This window comes from Odocoileus virginianus, unplaced genomic scaffold (genome assembly GCF_023699985.2).
Source record: "Odocoileus virginianus isolate 20LAN1187 ecotype Illinois unplaced genomic scaffold, Ovbor_1.2 Unplaced_Contig_33, whole genome shotgun sequence".
Lineage (NCBI taxonomy): Eukaryota > Metazoa > Chordata > Mammalia > Artiodactyla > Cervidae > Odocoileus > Odocoileus virginianus.
Window position 1 is genome coordinate 888514 of NW_027224350.1, and position 16269 is coordinate 904782.

Genomic DNA, 16269 nt, shown 5'->3' on the forward strand with positions numbered 1-16269 from the left:
TTCCTACAGTCTGCTCACGCATATATATCCTCTGGTATATAAGGGATTGAGGCAGTTAGAAAGCAGATGAAGGCCTTCAACCAGGAAGTATCAGCATGGATGTTATTCAGAGAGAATGGGATGCACATCTGAAGTGTGCCTGTGCTTTTCAGTTTTTAGGAACAGTTGTTGGGTGTGACTTTCCGTCACCCAAGAAAAGAGGCCATGTGTGTTATGCGTGGACTCAAGGTGCAGGGGAGTCTTGTCAGACGTGTGGCAGGCCCAAGTTGCTGCCACAGCTTTTTCAATCACTGGAGCGTACATCTTCCCCCTTTTGGATTAAGGGTTCCGTGGGTTCCATGGGATTGCCTGAATAGCTGTAAGTGTGGATGGACTGATCCTCTTACCGAGAAGCCTGAAGGCTCTGAATTGCCTAGCTGCTAGAGGACTCCCATGCTCACTGGCTCCTGGGAGCCGTGCTGCCTGCCCTGCTGAGGCATACTGCGAGCCACCTGGAGCTTCTCGGGGAAAGTACCCCTGTTCCTGAAGGAAGGGGGGCTTGTGGGCAAGGACACCTGAGCTGTAGTAGAAGCTGGCATGGTCTCAGGGTAAGTGGCAGTCACACAGATACTCTGCAGGGCGACCTTGGATGGTCAGGTCCATGTGCTTTGATTGGAGGGTGGGTGTCATGGGGATCAGGAGCCCAGAGCCTATTTCAGCAGGCCCTCTGGATGAATATTGCATGGGGCTTGTGGAAGGTGGCATGCCTCATCTGCCATTTTGTGTGATGGCAGGAGGTCAGGGCTCTGTGGAGAAGTCATGCCTATTCAGGCACTGAGGCCTTTGCAAAGGGGCTCTGACATACAGGAGTTCCAGAGGCACACCCAGAATCCTGAGAGTATATCTTCATTGGTAGACCAGAACACACACCCGCAGCCCCACATTGAATCCCCTGGCCACACACGGCTTTCAGAGAGACAGACACCCACAGGCACTTGAAACTCATTATCTGTCACACTCCTGGTGACAGACAGGTATCCAGTCGTATGTAAGGGGTTGAGGCAGTTGCAGCTGAGATCCAGAACTTCCCCCAGAGAACCATGGGCATCAGTGTTGTTCAGCAAGAACAAGGGAACACATCTGAAGCCTACCTGTGCTTTCTGTCTACTTGTGGGGTGACATTGCCAGGTATGACTGCCTGTCACCCAGAATAAAAAGACCTGCCTGTGCGGTCGTGATTCAAGGTGCAAGGGCGTCCAGCAAGAAGTGTGGTGGGCCCAGGTTGCTACCACTACTTTTTGGATCACTGAGCATGGAATGCCTTCATCTGCCCCAAGATGTGTCATGGATTTACAGTTTCCTGGAACTGCCTGAGTAGCTGTAAGTTTAGATGGACTGTTCCTCTTGCCGAGAAGCCTAGGAGCTCTGAGTTCCCCCAGCTGTTGGAGAACTCCCAGGGAACTGGCTCCTCCTGGGAGCTGCCCTCCCTTCCTGACTAAAGTGTACAGCGAACCAGCAGGTGCTCAGATTGATGATGGCACACTCACATGTGTTCCCTGGACAATCTGAACAAAATGAGTGAGAAATTGATACCATTTCCTCATTGAAACGAGGTCTAGCACATTGTCTCCTTTGGGGCTAAGGGCAGGACTAGTTAGGAGTGCGGGCAGCTTCAACTATGTAACACACATGCATGGAGCACTGTGGTCACCACCACTTGTGAGGCTCCTGTCTGAGGGTGGGCATGTACCGATGTTTGAGCCGTCTTCTTGGAATGCAATCTGTGTGGTGATTGCCACTGAGGAGCAGAAGAGGCTTGTCCAATAGTGATAGGAGTCACAGTAGATCCTGGCCTAGGCCCATTGAGCTCTTGACTTGAAAGGCAAATTTCGTCCTGGTTCCTGCTATGAGTGCGCTAGTTGGGGTTGTGGTGATGTGGAAGCTGAAGTGAGGAAGCTTCTGTGGTTTCTGATTGGAGCCCCAGGTCAGATCTGAGGCCCTCACCATTGCAGCCCTTTGGGTTGGTGAGATTCCTGAGTGCCCTGTGTACTGTAGTGGTTGCAAGGATCTAGTGGAACATTGGCAGGGGTGAAAGGAAATAGGCTTAGTTTCTGTTCTTCGCAGTTCCTGTATTGCGACTCCTGTCACAGTGTTGAGCCTTGCAGGACACTATGGACTGTGAGGTGGTTCTAACCATACATTCATCAGGTGGGTTTTCCAGAGGCCTAGAGCAGAATAGTTGTGCAGGTGAGGAAAGGTGCAGTGTGATTTCCTGGGACAATTTATCCCCTGAGGATTCAGGCACTGTTTTTGTTTTTGCAATAATATGTACTGTGGTCCTTTTGGAGCTGCTCTCGGCTGGGTGCAGAGGACAGGGCATTGCTGGTGATTGGGAGGCTCAGTGATAGGTGACCTTTGTGGCTTTGGTGGCCTGATGTCAGAAAAAAGGACTTACAAACTGTATCTTTGCAACTGAAGAGTTGCAATAACGAGGCCTAGGAGCCAGCCCTGTGGGTAGTATTAAGGTAAGTTCACATGCCCCTTGGCTCTACCCTTTAGCCCTTGGGACTGGAATTTGCAAGGTGCATGAGTTCCTGAAGAATGGGGCCAGCCAGACTGCCCAGACCCCACCCAGGTGTTCACCACCCTGGCAGTGATACATCAACCTTGGAAGACCATGGTTGTGGTAGAGATCCGGCATCGGTTGGCTTACCAAGGCTGCTTTGATGTAGTAGCCATTGGCTCCCCTGACATGATGGTGGGAAACCTGGCAAATCCAAGATCTTCCCCTGCCTGTTTTTCTGGAGTCTTCCTGGTGATCTGTAAGCACTTGGTGGTCTGGCGTGGTGGAGACAAGGTGCCAGGCAGAATGGCATGGTGTTGCTGTAAACAAAGCCACCTTCTTTCTGTGGGTCTTGCTGAGTGCTGATTGTCCCGGTGTGAGCAGAGCCCCTGGAGGCTTCTGATGTGGGTGACTCACCCTGGTGGGCAGGAGGAGTTCAATTTGGACCAAACCCTGCATTATGGGAGCTTTCTCTAGGGTGTGGTTGGCACCCTGCAGGCTGTGGATCTGAGGATAATCTGGCCAGGAAAGGGGCCCCATTTCTGTGGGAGTGACCCTTGGATCCTGGTACCTGAGGATGACCACCTCTTGTTTCTAGCACAGCCCCAGAGAGTGACTAGACTAATTGGAAAGGAAGAGGTGCATGCCCTTTATTCTTTTACTATGTGAGCATATGGTGGGTTGTTATCTGGCCCAAGGTCAACTTAACCACACTATAGGCCTTCTCTGGAAAGTTTCCTTGTTCGGGGAGGAGATGGGACTTGTGGCAAGGACACCAGAGCTGTAATAGTGACTGGGATAGTCTCAGGGTAAGGGATATTCACACAGATGCTCTGCAAGGTGATCTTGGGCGGTCAGGTTCCTGTGCTCTGGTCAGACAGCATGGGTCATGTAGATCGGGAGCCCAGAGCCTGTGTCAACAACCACTCAGTGAAATTTTGCATGGGGTTGGAGGAAGGTGCCAGGCGTCATCCCCCATTTTGTGGGAGGTTAGAGCTCCATGGAGCTGATGTGCGTGTTCAGACACCAAGGGCTTTGCATAGGGGCTCTGAGACACGGAAATACACGAAGAGTTCCAGAGGCACACCCAGAATCGTGAGAGCACATCCTTGTTGGTACACTAGAACACAAGTACTCAGACCCACATCAAGTCTCCCGACATGCTTGCACACTCAGTCAGACAGACATCCGAAGTCACATGAACCTAACTTTCTGCACTCATGCCAACACATAGGTATCCAGTTGTACATAAGGGATACTACAGTTGGGAAGCAGAAGAAGCCTTCCCTCAGGGAACCATGGGCATCGATATTGCTTAGCAAGAAGCTGGGTAACATCTGAAGCCTGCCTGTGCTTTCTGTCCCCTTGTCAGGTGAAGTTGCCCGATATGACTGTCTGTCACCCAGGAGACGAAGCCCCGCCCGTGAGAAAGTGACTCAAGGTGCAAGGGAGTCTGGTGAGAAGTGTGGTGGGCCCATGTTCCTGCCACTGCTTTTGTGATCACTGAGCACGGTACGCCGTTCCCTGCCCCAAGACATGTCTTGGATTTCAGGTTTTCTGGGACTGCCTGAGTGGCTGTACATATGGAGGGACCGTTCCTCTTGCTGAGAAGCCTGAGGGCTCTGAGATCCCCCGGCTGCTGGAGGACTTCCAGATCACTGGCTCCTCCTGGGAGCGGCGCGGCCTGCCCTGTGGACGTAGGGGGCGAGCCAGCACGTGCTTGGATCGATGACGACACCCTCTCATGCATTCCTTGGAAAATCTGAACAAAATGAGTGAGAACTCACTACCGTCTCCTCATCGAAACTGAGGTCCAGCACGTTGCCTGCCTTGGGCTCAAGGGTGGGCTGGTTAGCAGTGAGGGCATCTCCGACTCTGTCAGACACATGCATGGGGGAGCCAGGTCACCACCATTTCGGAGGCTCCCATCTGAGGGTTGGACGTGTACAGATGTTCGAGCAGCTCTTGGAACGCGAGGTCCATGGTGAAGGGCACGGAGGAGCAGAAGAGGTATCCGGCTTGTCCAGTGGTGGTGGGTGTCCCAGTAGATCCTGACATTGGACAGTGAGCTCTTCACTCAGAATGGTGTGTTTTCTCCCAGTTCATGCTGTGAATGTGCTATTTGGGGCCCTGGTGATGTCGATTCTGGCACAAGGAAGCTTCTGTGGTTTGCGATTGGAGCCCCAGGTCAGATCTGAGGCCCTTGCTGTTGCAGCCATTTGCATCATTGGTGAGGTTCCTGAGTGCCCTGTGGGCTGTGGTGGTTACACAGACCTAGGGGAATGGTGGCAGGAGTGAAAAGCAATAGGCCTTCTTTCTGCCTTTGGCATTTTGTGTATTGCAACTGCTGCCACAGTGCTTGAGTCTTGGAGGCCGCCGTGGACTGTGCTGTGGTGCTAGGCCTGCATTCCTCCTGTGATTGGCCAGAGGCCTAGAGCAGAGTGGTTGTGCAGGTGAGGAAAGATGCAGTGTGATTTCCTGGGACGTTTTCTCCCCTGAGGCTGCAGGCACTGTTGTTTATTCAGTGGTACATCACAGGATCCTTTTGGAGCTGCCCTCAGCTGGGTACAGAGGAGAGGGCATTGCTGGTGCCTGGGAGGCTCGGTGATAGGTGACCTTTGTGGCCTTGGTGGCCCGCTGCCAGAAGGACTCTCCAAGCGTATCTTTGGTGCCTTGAATAATTGCAGTAACAGAGACCAAGGAACCAGCCCTGTCGGCGGTAATGCGTTATGTGCACCTGCCCCTTGGCCTTACTGTGGCCCTTGGGTCTGTAATTTGCCAAGTGTATGAGTTCCTAGGATGGAGCCAGCCAGACATTCTGGATGGCACTCAGGTGTTCACCACCCTGGCAGTGAAGTAGCAGCCTTTGAGCCCTGTGGTTGTGGTAGGTACTGGCATCGGTTGACATAGCAAGGCTGCCTCAGTCTAGTAGCCAGTGGCTCCCCTGGCACTGTGGTGGTGAAATGCTGTTACTGAGTTGTGAGAGACACAAGGATTCTTGGCCTTCCAGAGGAGAGGAATCCATTCCAGGCCAGGTGACGAAGCTTAATCACTCAGAGTTTTTCTGTGATAAAGTTTTATTGAAGTATAAAAGAGATAGAAAAAGCTTCTGACATAGACATCAAAATCAAGTAGAAAATGTGCCCCACTTCTAGTCTTTAGCAGGACATTATATATCTAATAGCAGGCTGCTAATTACAGAAAGGAAATATCTCAAAACTCAGCACCACCAGGCCCCTCACCCACAACATGCACTTTGAAGGAATTTGGCACAATGTGAGTCAACCTGGGCCATAAAAGGATTGACATGAATTTTGAAGAAAGGCAGGTTTCCAAGGAAATACATAGTCTTATTAATGTAGATTGCATGCATGTATGCATGCTAAGTCACTTCAAAAGTGTCTTGACTCTGTGCGACCCTATGGACAGCAGCCCACCAGGCTCCTCTGTCCACAAGATTCTCTAGGCAAGAATACTGGAGTAGATTGCCATTTCCTTTTCCTAATGTAGATTAGGAGAGCAATTGTGTGAGTAAAACATACTCTTTTGTTGAGCCATTAGAGGTTCTGAATCTTAGGAGGAACTGACTTGAAGAAAGATAGTTCAGTTCACTTCATTTCAGTCACTCAGGTGCGTTCAACTCTTTGCGACCCCATGGACTGCATGCCAGGTGTCCCTGTCGATGACCAACTCCTGGAGTTTACTCAAACTCATGTCCATCAAGTCAGTGATGCCATCCAACCATTTCATCCTCTGTCGTCCCCTTCTTCTCCTACCTTCAATCTTTCCCAGCATCAGGGTCTTTTCAAATGAGTCAGTTCTTCGCATCAGGTGGCCAAAGTATTGGAGTTTCAGCTTTAGCATCAGTCCTTCCAATGAATATTCAGGACTGATTTCCTTTAGGATGGACTGGTTTGATCTTCTTAAGCTGTCCAAGGGACTCTCAAGAGTCTTCTCCAACACCACAGTTCAAAAGCATCAATTCTTTGGTGCTCAGCTTTCTTTATAGTCCAGCTCTCACATCCATACATGACTGTTGGAGAAACCATAGCTTTGACTAGATGAACCTTTGTTGGCAAAGTAATGTCTCTGGTTTTTTATAAGCTGTCTAGGTTGGTCATAACTTTTCTTCCAAGGAACTAGTGTCTTTTAATTTCATGGTTTCAGTCACCATCTGCAGTGATTTTAGGCGCCCCCCCCCAAAAAAAAAAGTCCATCACTGTTTCCCCATCTATTTGCCATGAAGTGATGGGACCAGATGCCATGATGTTAGTTTTCTGAATGTTGAGTTTTAAGCCAACTTTTTCACTCTCCTCTTTCACTTTCATCAAGAGGCTCTTTAGTTCTTCTTCACTTTCTGCCATCAGGGTGGTGTCATCTGCATATCTGAGGTTATTGATATTTCTCCTGGCAATCTTGATTCCAGCTTGTGATTCATCCAGCCCAGCATTTCTCATGATGTACTCTGCATGTAAGTTAAATAAGCAGGGTGACAATATACAACCTTGACATACTCCTTTCCTGATTTGGAACCAGTCTGTTGTTCCATGTCCAGTTCTAACTGTTGCTTCTTGACCTGCATAAAGATTTCTCAGGAGGCAGGTCAGGTGGTCTGGTATTCCCATCTCTTTCAGAATTTTCCACAGTTTGTTGTGATCCACACAGTCAAAGGCTTTGGCATAGTCAATAAAGCAGATTTTTTTTTAAACTCTCTTGTTTGTTCAGTGAGCCAACGAATGTTGCTAATTTGATCTATAGTTCCTATGCCTTTTCTAAATGCAGTTTAATTTCACAGTTCTCATACTATTGAAGCCTGGCTTGGAGAATTTTGAGCATTACTTTGCTAGCATGTGAGATGAGTGCAAACTGTGGTAGTTTGAGCATTCTTTGGCATTGCCTTTCTTTGGGATTGGAATGAAAACTGACCTTTCTCCAGTCCTGTGGCCCCTCCAGATTTGCTGGCATATTGAGTGCAGCACTTTCACAGCATCATCTTTTAGGATTTGAAATAGCTCAACTGGAATTCCATCACCTCCACTAGTTTTGTTCATAGTGATGCTTCCTAAGGCAGGATGTCTGGCTCTAGGTGAGTGATCACACCATTGTGATTATCTGGGTCATGAAGAATTTTTTTATGTAGTTCTTCTGTGTTTTCTTGCCACCACTTCTTAATATCTTCTGCTTCTGTTAAGTCCATACCATTTTTGTCCTTTATTATGTCCATCTTTGCATGAAATGTTCCCTTGGTATCTCTAATTTTCTTGAAGAGATCTCTAGTCTTTCCCATTCTATTGTTTTCCTCTATTTCTTTGCACTGATCACTGAGGAAGGCTTTCTTATCTCTCCTTGCTATTCTTTGGAACTCTGCATTCAAATGGGTATATCTTTCCTTTTCTCCTTTGCCTTTCACTTCTCTTCTTTTCACAGCTGATTTGTAAGGCCTCCTCAGACAACCATTTTGCCTTTTTGCATTTCTTTTTCTTGGGGATGGCCTTGATCACTGCCTCCTGTACAATGAACTGAACCTCTGTCCATAGTTCTTCAGGCACTCTGTCTATCAGATTTAATCCCTTGAATCTGTTTGTTACTTTCATTGTATAGTTGTAATGGATTTGATTTAGGTCTTACCTTAATGATCTAGTGGTTTTCCCTACTTTATTCAGTTTAAGTCTGAATTTGGCAATAAGTAGTTCATGATCTGAGCCACAATCAGCTGCCACTCTTGATTTTGCTGACTGTATAGAGATTCTCCATTTTGGCTTCAATAAATATAATCAATCTCTTTTCAGTATTGATCATCTGATGATGTCCATGTGAAGAAATACAGAGTGAAGAATAAATACATAGTTCTTTAGCATAGCTTAAGAAAAATATTTCCATAAGTAATACCCTTTAGTTAGCTGAAAGTTTGAGGAAAGTTAAATTCAGGTGGAACCAGTTATTGTCATGGCAACACTGAATTTTAAAAGAAACCTTTTAATTTTGTATAGAGAAGGGAAGAAATGTGACACCTGTAGTTTGTTTCCTCCTGGTACTTAATAGAGAGAGAAAAAATGTCTGGCCCTTGCAGCCTATTTCCTCCATTTGGGGACCCCTAGCCTTCCTGTCTTTTCTTTTCTTTTAGGAGAATTATGTTGCTTAGGGAAAGGGGCATCATTCTCATTACATAACTGCTTCTAAGCTGATAAGGGGCATCATCACTAAATTGGAGAGGCATCATATTCTGTTAACCCTCCTATTGAGGGTGTGATCCAGAGGCCCCAAGTAGTAGTTGGAGGAAGCTGCTGAAGTTGCAGGAGTTTGAGCAACCATTTGTAACTTAAAAGCCTTCATGCAGCTAGAAACAAATCCCATTACACAGGAGGGAGAAAACAGCAAAAACAGAACAATCAGCAAAGTTAAAAGTCAAATTATGTCCATAGTTAAGGTACAAAGTGTTGCACCAGTCCATCTTGGATTGTTAGATGTCATCAGATTAAGAAGAGGCATCACATATGATTGTTGTTGTCGAAGATATTCACAAACTTGGAGAAAGCCCTTTGCTTGAAGTGGAGATGCCTACTATGGGAAGCCTTCCACTGATGAAGATGGTAGCACTCTATAGACCCAGCAGCTAGACCTATTGTGAAATGCAGTGTAGGAGTGAGCCCCGGAAAGGAAGGCATTATCTTGAGGATCAAATGGCAGACTCAGGACTTTTGGAGTCAGCATAAGCAGACACACATAGATTATCAAACTCATCTGAAGAGTACTAAGAAAGAGCATAGAAAATACAGGCATAAAATGACATCAATTAGTTCTGGTCAAGGTGCCACCTCTTAACTCTAGTGTGGTGCGTCCACGAATCAATTCTTGGCACTTTGACAGCTGTGAGAAAAGAAAGAATAACCTGGTAAAGGCCTTCCCAAAGGGGCTTGAGGGATCCCCCCACCCCAGACCCCAAAGTCTTTATCAGGACCTTGGTTCCTGGCTCAAACAATGGTGTGCTTGACTCAGAGACTGGGTCAGGAGTCACCTCCCAGTATTTTTTAAATGTCTGTTGAAAACCTGAGAGCTGAGTTACATAGTTGGTAAATTCCAAGGCTTTAGGAAAGCTCTAGTGTAAACCCTTAAGAATTTTCCATTTATCATTTTTAGAAATTATTAATCAACCATCCTTGGACTGTAACCATCCTTTATCAGTAATCTTTACTTCTCTTTTTTTGTATCTTTTTAATCCTTTCTCAGAATATTGTGATTTTGCCTATTCAATAGGACATATCCGGATCAAAGGCATCTGCAGGGGTTTCATGAAGTGCCACCTTTATGACTTGACAGTCAGCCAGCTGATTACCCTCACAGGAGATCATGCACTAGATCCTGTTCAGTAGACCAGGCCTAGGCCCATTCAGCCCAGTGAGCTCTTGGCTTGAAAGGTGTATTTCATCCCAGTTGTAGCTGCTAGTGGACTAGCTGGGGCTTTGCTGATGTGGAAGCTGAAGCATGGAAGATTCTGTGGTTTCTGATTGGAGACCCAGGTCAGATACGAGGCCTCACTGTTGAGGTCCTTTGGTTTAGTAAGATTCCTGAGTGCCTGTAGGCTGCAGCAGTAGTGGGACCTGGTGGAACAGTGGTAGGGGCAAAAAGTAATATGCCTTCTGTCCTTTGCAGTTGTTGTATTGCAACTCCTGTCATAGTGCATGAGTCCTGAAGGCCACCGTGGACTGTGCAGCGGCCCTAGCCATGTATTCCTCCTTCAGGATGGCCAGAGGCCTAGAGCAGAATGGTTGTGCAGGTGAGGAAACGTGCAGTGGGATTGCCTGGGACGATCTGTCCCCTGAGGCTGCAGGCACTGTCATTGTGGTTGTAACGATATGTACTGTGGTCCTTTTGGAGCTGCCCTTGGCTGGGTACAGAGGAGAGGGCATTACTGCTGTTTGGGGGCCTCAGTCATAGGTAACACTTGAGGCCTTGGTGGCGTGATGCAAGAAGAAGGACTCTTTAAGCATATCTTTGGTACCTTGAAGAGTTATACCAACTGAGGCCAAGGAGCCAGCCCTGTGGGTGGTAATGCAGTGTGTGCACATGCCACTTGACCTCCATTTGGCCACTAGAGCTGGAATTTGCAAGATGTATGAGTTCTAAATGATGGGGTCAGCCAGACAGCCCACATGGCACCCAGGTGTTCGCCACACTCACAATGAAGTATCGACCTTGGAGGCCTGTGGCTGTGTACAGATTTGGAATCGGTTGGCATAACAAGGCTTGTGCATAACATAACATAACATAACATAACATAACATAACAATGTAGTAGACAGTGGCTCCCATCACACTAGGGCAGAGGAACTGGAACATTCAAAGTCATCCCCTTGCTTTTATAAATTCTTTCTGGAAGCTGCCTTGGTGATCTGTGAGCACTCAGTGGTTTTACCATAATGGAAAAGATGTGTACAGCTGAATAGAGTGGTGTTGCCATAAATAAAGCCCACCTTCTTCCTGTGGGTCTTCCTGGGTGCTGATTTTCCATGTGAGCAGAGCTGCAGAGGCTTCAGATAGGGGCAAGTCGCCCTTTAGGGCAGGAGGAGTTCAGTTTGGACCAAGTCCTTCATGATGGGAGCTTTTCCCATAGGGTGTGGTCGGCACCCAGAGCTCTGTAGGCGGTGATCTGAGGATAATCTGGCCAGGAACTGGATCCTGGTACCAAAGGACCACCAGCTCTCATCTTGCACTTTTCGGTGGAGGCCCAGACAATGGTTGTACTGACTGTGCATGGAGAGATGCATGCCCTGAATTATTCTGCTCTTTGACAGTGCGATGTGCCGTATCTGCCCCAGGGCCAACTTCACCATACTGTGCGGTTATCTGGGAAACTTTCCTTGTTCAGGAAAGAGGTGAGACTTGTGGCAAGGACACCTGAGCAGTAGTAGCAGCTGGCATAGTCTCAGGGTACGTGGCATTTACACAGATGATCCGTGAGGGGACCATGGATGGTCAGGTCCATGTGCTTTGGTCAGAGGGCATGGGGATGGAGATTGGGAGCCCAGAACTTCTGTCAATAGCCCCTTGGTGAAATTTTTCATAGGGTTTGGGGAAGGTGCCAGGTGTCATCCCCCATTTTGTGGGAGGGTGGGAGGTCAGGGCTCCGTGGAGATGGCAGGTGTGTTCAGATACCAAGGTCTTTGCATGCAGACTCTGAGACATGGAGATATCCAGAATGAGTTCCCCTGGCACACCCATAATGCTGAGAGTGCATCCTTGTTGGTACGCCGGAACAAGGCACTCAGTACCATATCAAATGCCCTGCACCCTTGCGCGCTCAGTCAGACAGGCACCCACAGGCACTTGAACCTAATAACTGCACTCATTTGATAGACATATATACAATCATCCATACGGGATCAATACAGTCGGCTTGCAGATACAGGCCTTCCCCCCATGAAGCATGCACATTGATCTCACTCAATGAGAAAGCGGGTACACATGTGAAGCCTGCCTGTGCTTTCTGTCCCCTTGTCAGTTGAAGTTGCCCAATATGACTGTCCGTCAACCAGGAGATGAAGCCCCGCCCGTGAGAAAGTGACTCGAGGTGCAAGGGAGTCTGGTGAGAAGTGTGGTGGGCCCATGTTCCTGCCACTACTTTTGTGATCACCGAACACGGTACGCCATTCCCTGCCCCAAGATATGTCTTGGATTTCAGCTTTCCTGGGACTGCCTGAGTGGCTGTCCGTATGGAGGGACCGTTCCTCTTGCTGAGACGCCTGGGGGCTCTGAGATCCCCCGGCTGCTGGAGGACTTCCAGATCACTGGCTCCTCCTGGGAGCGGCGCGGCCTGCCCTGTGGACGTAGGGGGCGAGCCAGCACGTGCTTGGATCGATGACGACACCCTCTCATGCATTCCTTGGAAAATCTGAACAAAATGAGTGAGAACTCACTACCGTCTCCTCATCGAAACTGAGGTCCAGCATGTTGCCTGCCTTGGGCTTAAGGGTGGGGCTGGTTAGCAGTGAGGGCATCTCCGACTCTGTCAGACACATGCATGGGGGAGCCAGGTCACCACCATTTGGGAGGCTCCCATCTGAGGGTGGGCCGTGTGCAGGTGTTTGAGCGGCTCTTGGATCGCGAGGTCCATGGTGAAGGGCACTGAGGAGCAGAAGAGGCATCCGGCTTGTCCTGTGGTGGTGGGTGTCGCAGTAGATCCTGGCCTCAGACAGTGAGCTCTTCAGTCAGAACGGTGTGTTTCCTCCCAGTTCATGCTGTGAGTGCACTAGTTGGGGCTGTGGTGCTATGAAAACCAAAGCAATAAGCTTCTGTGGCTTCTGATTGGAGCCCCAGGAGAGATGTGAGGCCCTCGCCATTGCAGCCCTTTGGGTTGGTGAGATTCCTGAGTGTCGTCTGGGCTGCAGCGGCTGCAGGGACCTAGGGGAATGGTGGCAGGGGCGAAAGGCAATAGGCCTCCTTTCTGCCCTTGGCAGTTCCTGATTGCAACTCCTGTCCCATGCTTGAGTCTTGGAGGTCACCATGGATTGTGAGGTGGTCCCAGGCCTGCATTTCTCCTGCTTGTTGGCCAGAGGCGCAGAGAAGAATGGCTGTGCAGGTGAGGAAAAGCGCAGTGTGATTTCCTGGGATGTTAGGTCCACTGAGGCTGCAGGCACTGTCGTTTCTTCAGTGATACATACTGTGGTCCTTTTGAAGCTGCTCTCAGCTGGGTACAGAGGAGAGAGCATTGCTGGTGCTTGAGAGGCTCGGTGATAGGTGACCTTTGTGGCCTTGTTGGCCCAATGCCAGTAGAAGGACTCTCCAAGTTTATCTTTCATGCCTTGAAGAATTGCAGTAACAGAGGCCAAGCAACCAGCTCTGTGGGTTGTTATGTGGTCTGCGCACATGCCCCTTGGACCCATTTGGCCCCTGAGCCTGGAATTAGCAAGTATTGTGAATTCCTAAAAGTTGGGGCCAGCCAGATGGCCCAGATGGCTCCCAGATGTTCACCACCCTGGCAATGACACATCAAACTTGGAGGGCCATGGTTGTGGTAGAGATTGGTCATTGATTGGCATACCAATGCTGCCTCAATGTAGGAGCCAGCGGCTCCCATGGCACTATGGCAGAGACCTGGCACATCCAAGGTCTTCCCCTGGTGAGTCTTCTGAAGTCTTCCTGGATACATCCTTGGTGATCTGTGAGTACTCGAGGTCTTGCCTGGCAGAGACACGGCAGAATGGCACGTTGTCACCTAGTCAAAGCTCACCTTCATCCTATGGGTCTTGCTGGGTGCTGATTTTCCCTGTGTGAGCAGAGCCCCTGGGGGCTTCAGATGTGGAGTCACCCTTCGGAGCAGGAGGAGTTCAATTTGGACCAACCTTGCATTTTGGGAGATTTTCCAAAGGGTGTGGTCAGTACCCAGGGCCCTGCACGCTGTGAATCTGAAAATAATCTGGCCAGGAAAGGGGTCTATTTCTGTGGGAGTGACCCCTGAATCCTGGTACCTGAGGAACACCAGGTCCCATCTTGCACTTTCCGGTGGAGGCCCAGACAATGATTGTACTGACTATGCATGAAGAGATGCATGCCCTGAATTATTCTGCTCTTTGACGGTGCGATGGGTCATATCTGCCCCGAGGCCAACTTCCCCATACTTTGCGGTTGTCTGGGAAAGCTTCCTTGTTCAGGAAAGAGGTGAGACTTGTGGCAAGGACACCTGAGCAGTAGTAGTAGTTGGCATAGTCTCAGGGTACGTGGCATTCACACAGATGATCTGTGAGGGGACCATGGATGGTCAGGTCTGTGTGCTTTGGTCAGAGGGCATGGGGCATGGAGATTGGGAGCCTAGAGCCTATGTCAACAGCCCCTTGGTGAAATTTTGCATGGGGCTTGGGGAAGGTGCCAGGCATCATCCCCCATTTCATGGGAGGGTGGGAGGTCAGGGTTTGGAGGAGACGGCACACGTGTTCAGACACCAAGGCCGCCTTATGTGGGCTCTGAGAAATGGAGATATCCAGAATGAGTTCCACAGGTGCACCCATAATGCCAAGAGCTCATCCTTATTGGTACGCCAGAACACAGGCACTCAGCACCACATCAAATGCCCTGCCACCATTGCACCCTCAGTCAGAAAGACACCCACAGACGTGTGAACATAATAACTGCACTCTTTTGATAGACATATATCCAGTAGTCTGGATATACAGTTGGCTTGCAGATACAGGCCTTCCCCCCATGAAGCATGTGTATTGATCTTGCTCAGTGAGAGCCTGGTGCACATCTGAAGCCTGCCTGTGCTTTCTGTCTCCTTGTCAGGTGAAGTTCCCAAGTGTGACTGTCCGTCACTCAGGAGACGAAGCCCCGCCCATGAGGCAGGGGCTCGAGGTGCAAGGCAGTCCGGCAAGAAGTGTGGTGCCCCAGGTTGCTGCCAGTTCTTTTTGGATCACCGAGCACGGTACGGCTTCTCCTGCCACAAGACGTGTCATGGATTTCGGCTTTCCTGGGACTGGTTCAGTGGCTGTACATATGGGGGGACTGTTCTCCCAGCTGCTAGAGGACGCCCAGGTCACTGGCTCCTCATGGGAGTGGTGCTGCCTGCCCTGTGGAGGTGGGCAGCGAGCCAGCATGTGCTTGGATCGATGATGACTCCCACAAATGCATTCCTTGGAAATCTGAACAAAATGAGTGAGCCACTCACTACCGTCTCCTCATCGAAACTGAGGTCCAGCACGTTGCCTGCCTCGGGCTAAAGGGTGGGGCTGGTTAGCAGTGAGGGCATCTCCGACTGTATCACACACGCATAGAGGAGCCAGGTCACCATCATTTGCGAGGCTCCCATCTGAGGGTGGCCGTGTACAGATGTTTGAGCGGCCCTCTTAAATGTGAGGTCCGTGGTGAAGGGAACTGAGGAGCAGAAGAGGCATCCGGCTTGTCCAGTGGTGGTAGGTGTCAGTAGATTCTGGCCTCGGACAGTTGAGCTCTTCGCTCTGAAAGGTGTGTTTCCTCCCAGTTCATGCTGTGAGTGCACTAGTTGGGGCTGTGGTGCTATGAAAACCAAAGCAATAAGCTTCTGTGGCTTCTGATTGGAGCCCCAGGAGAGATGTGAGGCCCTCGCCATTGCAGCCCTTTGGGTTGGTGAGATTCCTGAGTGTCGTCTGGGCTGCAGCGGCTGCAGGGACCTAGGGGAATGGTGGCAGGGGCGAAAGGCAATAGGCCTCCTTTCTGCCCTTGGCAGTTCCTGATTGCAACTCCTGTCACATGCTTGAGTCTTGCAGACTGCTGTGGACTGTGAAGTGGCCTAAGGCCTGCATTCCTACTACAGGTTGGCCAGAGGCCTAGAGCAGAATTGTTGTGCACGTGAGGAAATGCACAGTGTGATTTCCAGGGACAATATATCTGCTGAGGCTGCAGGCACTGTCGTTTTTTCCATGATATGTACTGTGGTCCTTTGGAGCTGCCCTCAGCTGGGTACAGAGGAGAGGGCATTGCTGGTGCTTGGGAGGTTCAGGTATAGGTGACCTTTGTGTCCTTGGTGGCCTGCTGCCAGTAGAAGGACTCTCCAAGGGTATCTCTGGTGCCTTGAAGAGTTGCAGTAACAGAGGCCAAGGAGCCAGCCCTGTGGGTAGTAATGCACTCTGTGCACATGGCCCTTGGCTGCCATTTGGCCCTGACCCTGGAATTAACAAGGTATGTGAGTTCTTAAAGGTTGGGGCCAGGCAACAGCTCTGATGCCACCCAGGTGTTTGCCATCCTGGCAATGAAGCTTGA

The 16269-nt window shown here is 49.6% G+C and overlaps 4 non-coding genes across 4 annotated transcripts; all 4 read left to right on the forward strand.

Annotated features, from left to right (window-relative positions):
- The first annotated feature begins 1504 nt into the window (after positions 1-1504).
- Positions 1505-1596, forward strand: LOC139034176 (small nucleolar RNA SNORD116). The gene has a single exon (XR_011486604.1). It is a non-coding gene; the product is annotated as a small nucleolar RNA SNORD116 (small nucleolar RNA).
- Positions 1597-4264: 2668 nt separating this feature from the next.
- Positions 4265-4357, forward strand: LOC139034181 (small nucleolar RNA SNORD116). Its single transcript, XR_011486609.1, has one exon. It is a non-coding gene; the product is annotated as a small nucleolar RNA SNORD116 (small nucleolar RNA).
- An 8033-nt stretch (positions 4358-12390) lies between these two features.
- On the forward strand, positions 12391-12483 carry LOC139034182 (small nucleolar RNA SNORD116). Its single transcript, XR_011486610.1, has one exon. It is a non-coding gene; the product is annotated as a small nucleolar RNA SNORD116 (small nucleolar RNA).
- Positions 12484-15134: 2651 nt separating this feature from the next.
- LOC139034173 (small nucleolar RNA SNORD116) lies at positions 15135-15227 on the forward strand. Its single transcript, XR_011486601.1, has one exon. It is a non-coding gene; the product is annotated as a small nucleolar RNA SNORD116 (small nucleolar RNA).
- Positions 15228-16269: the final 1042 nt, after the last annotated feature.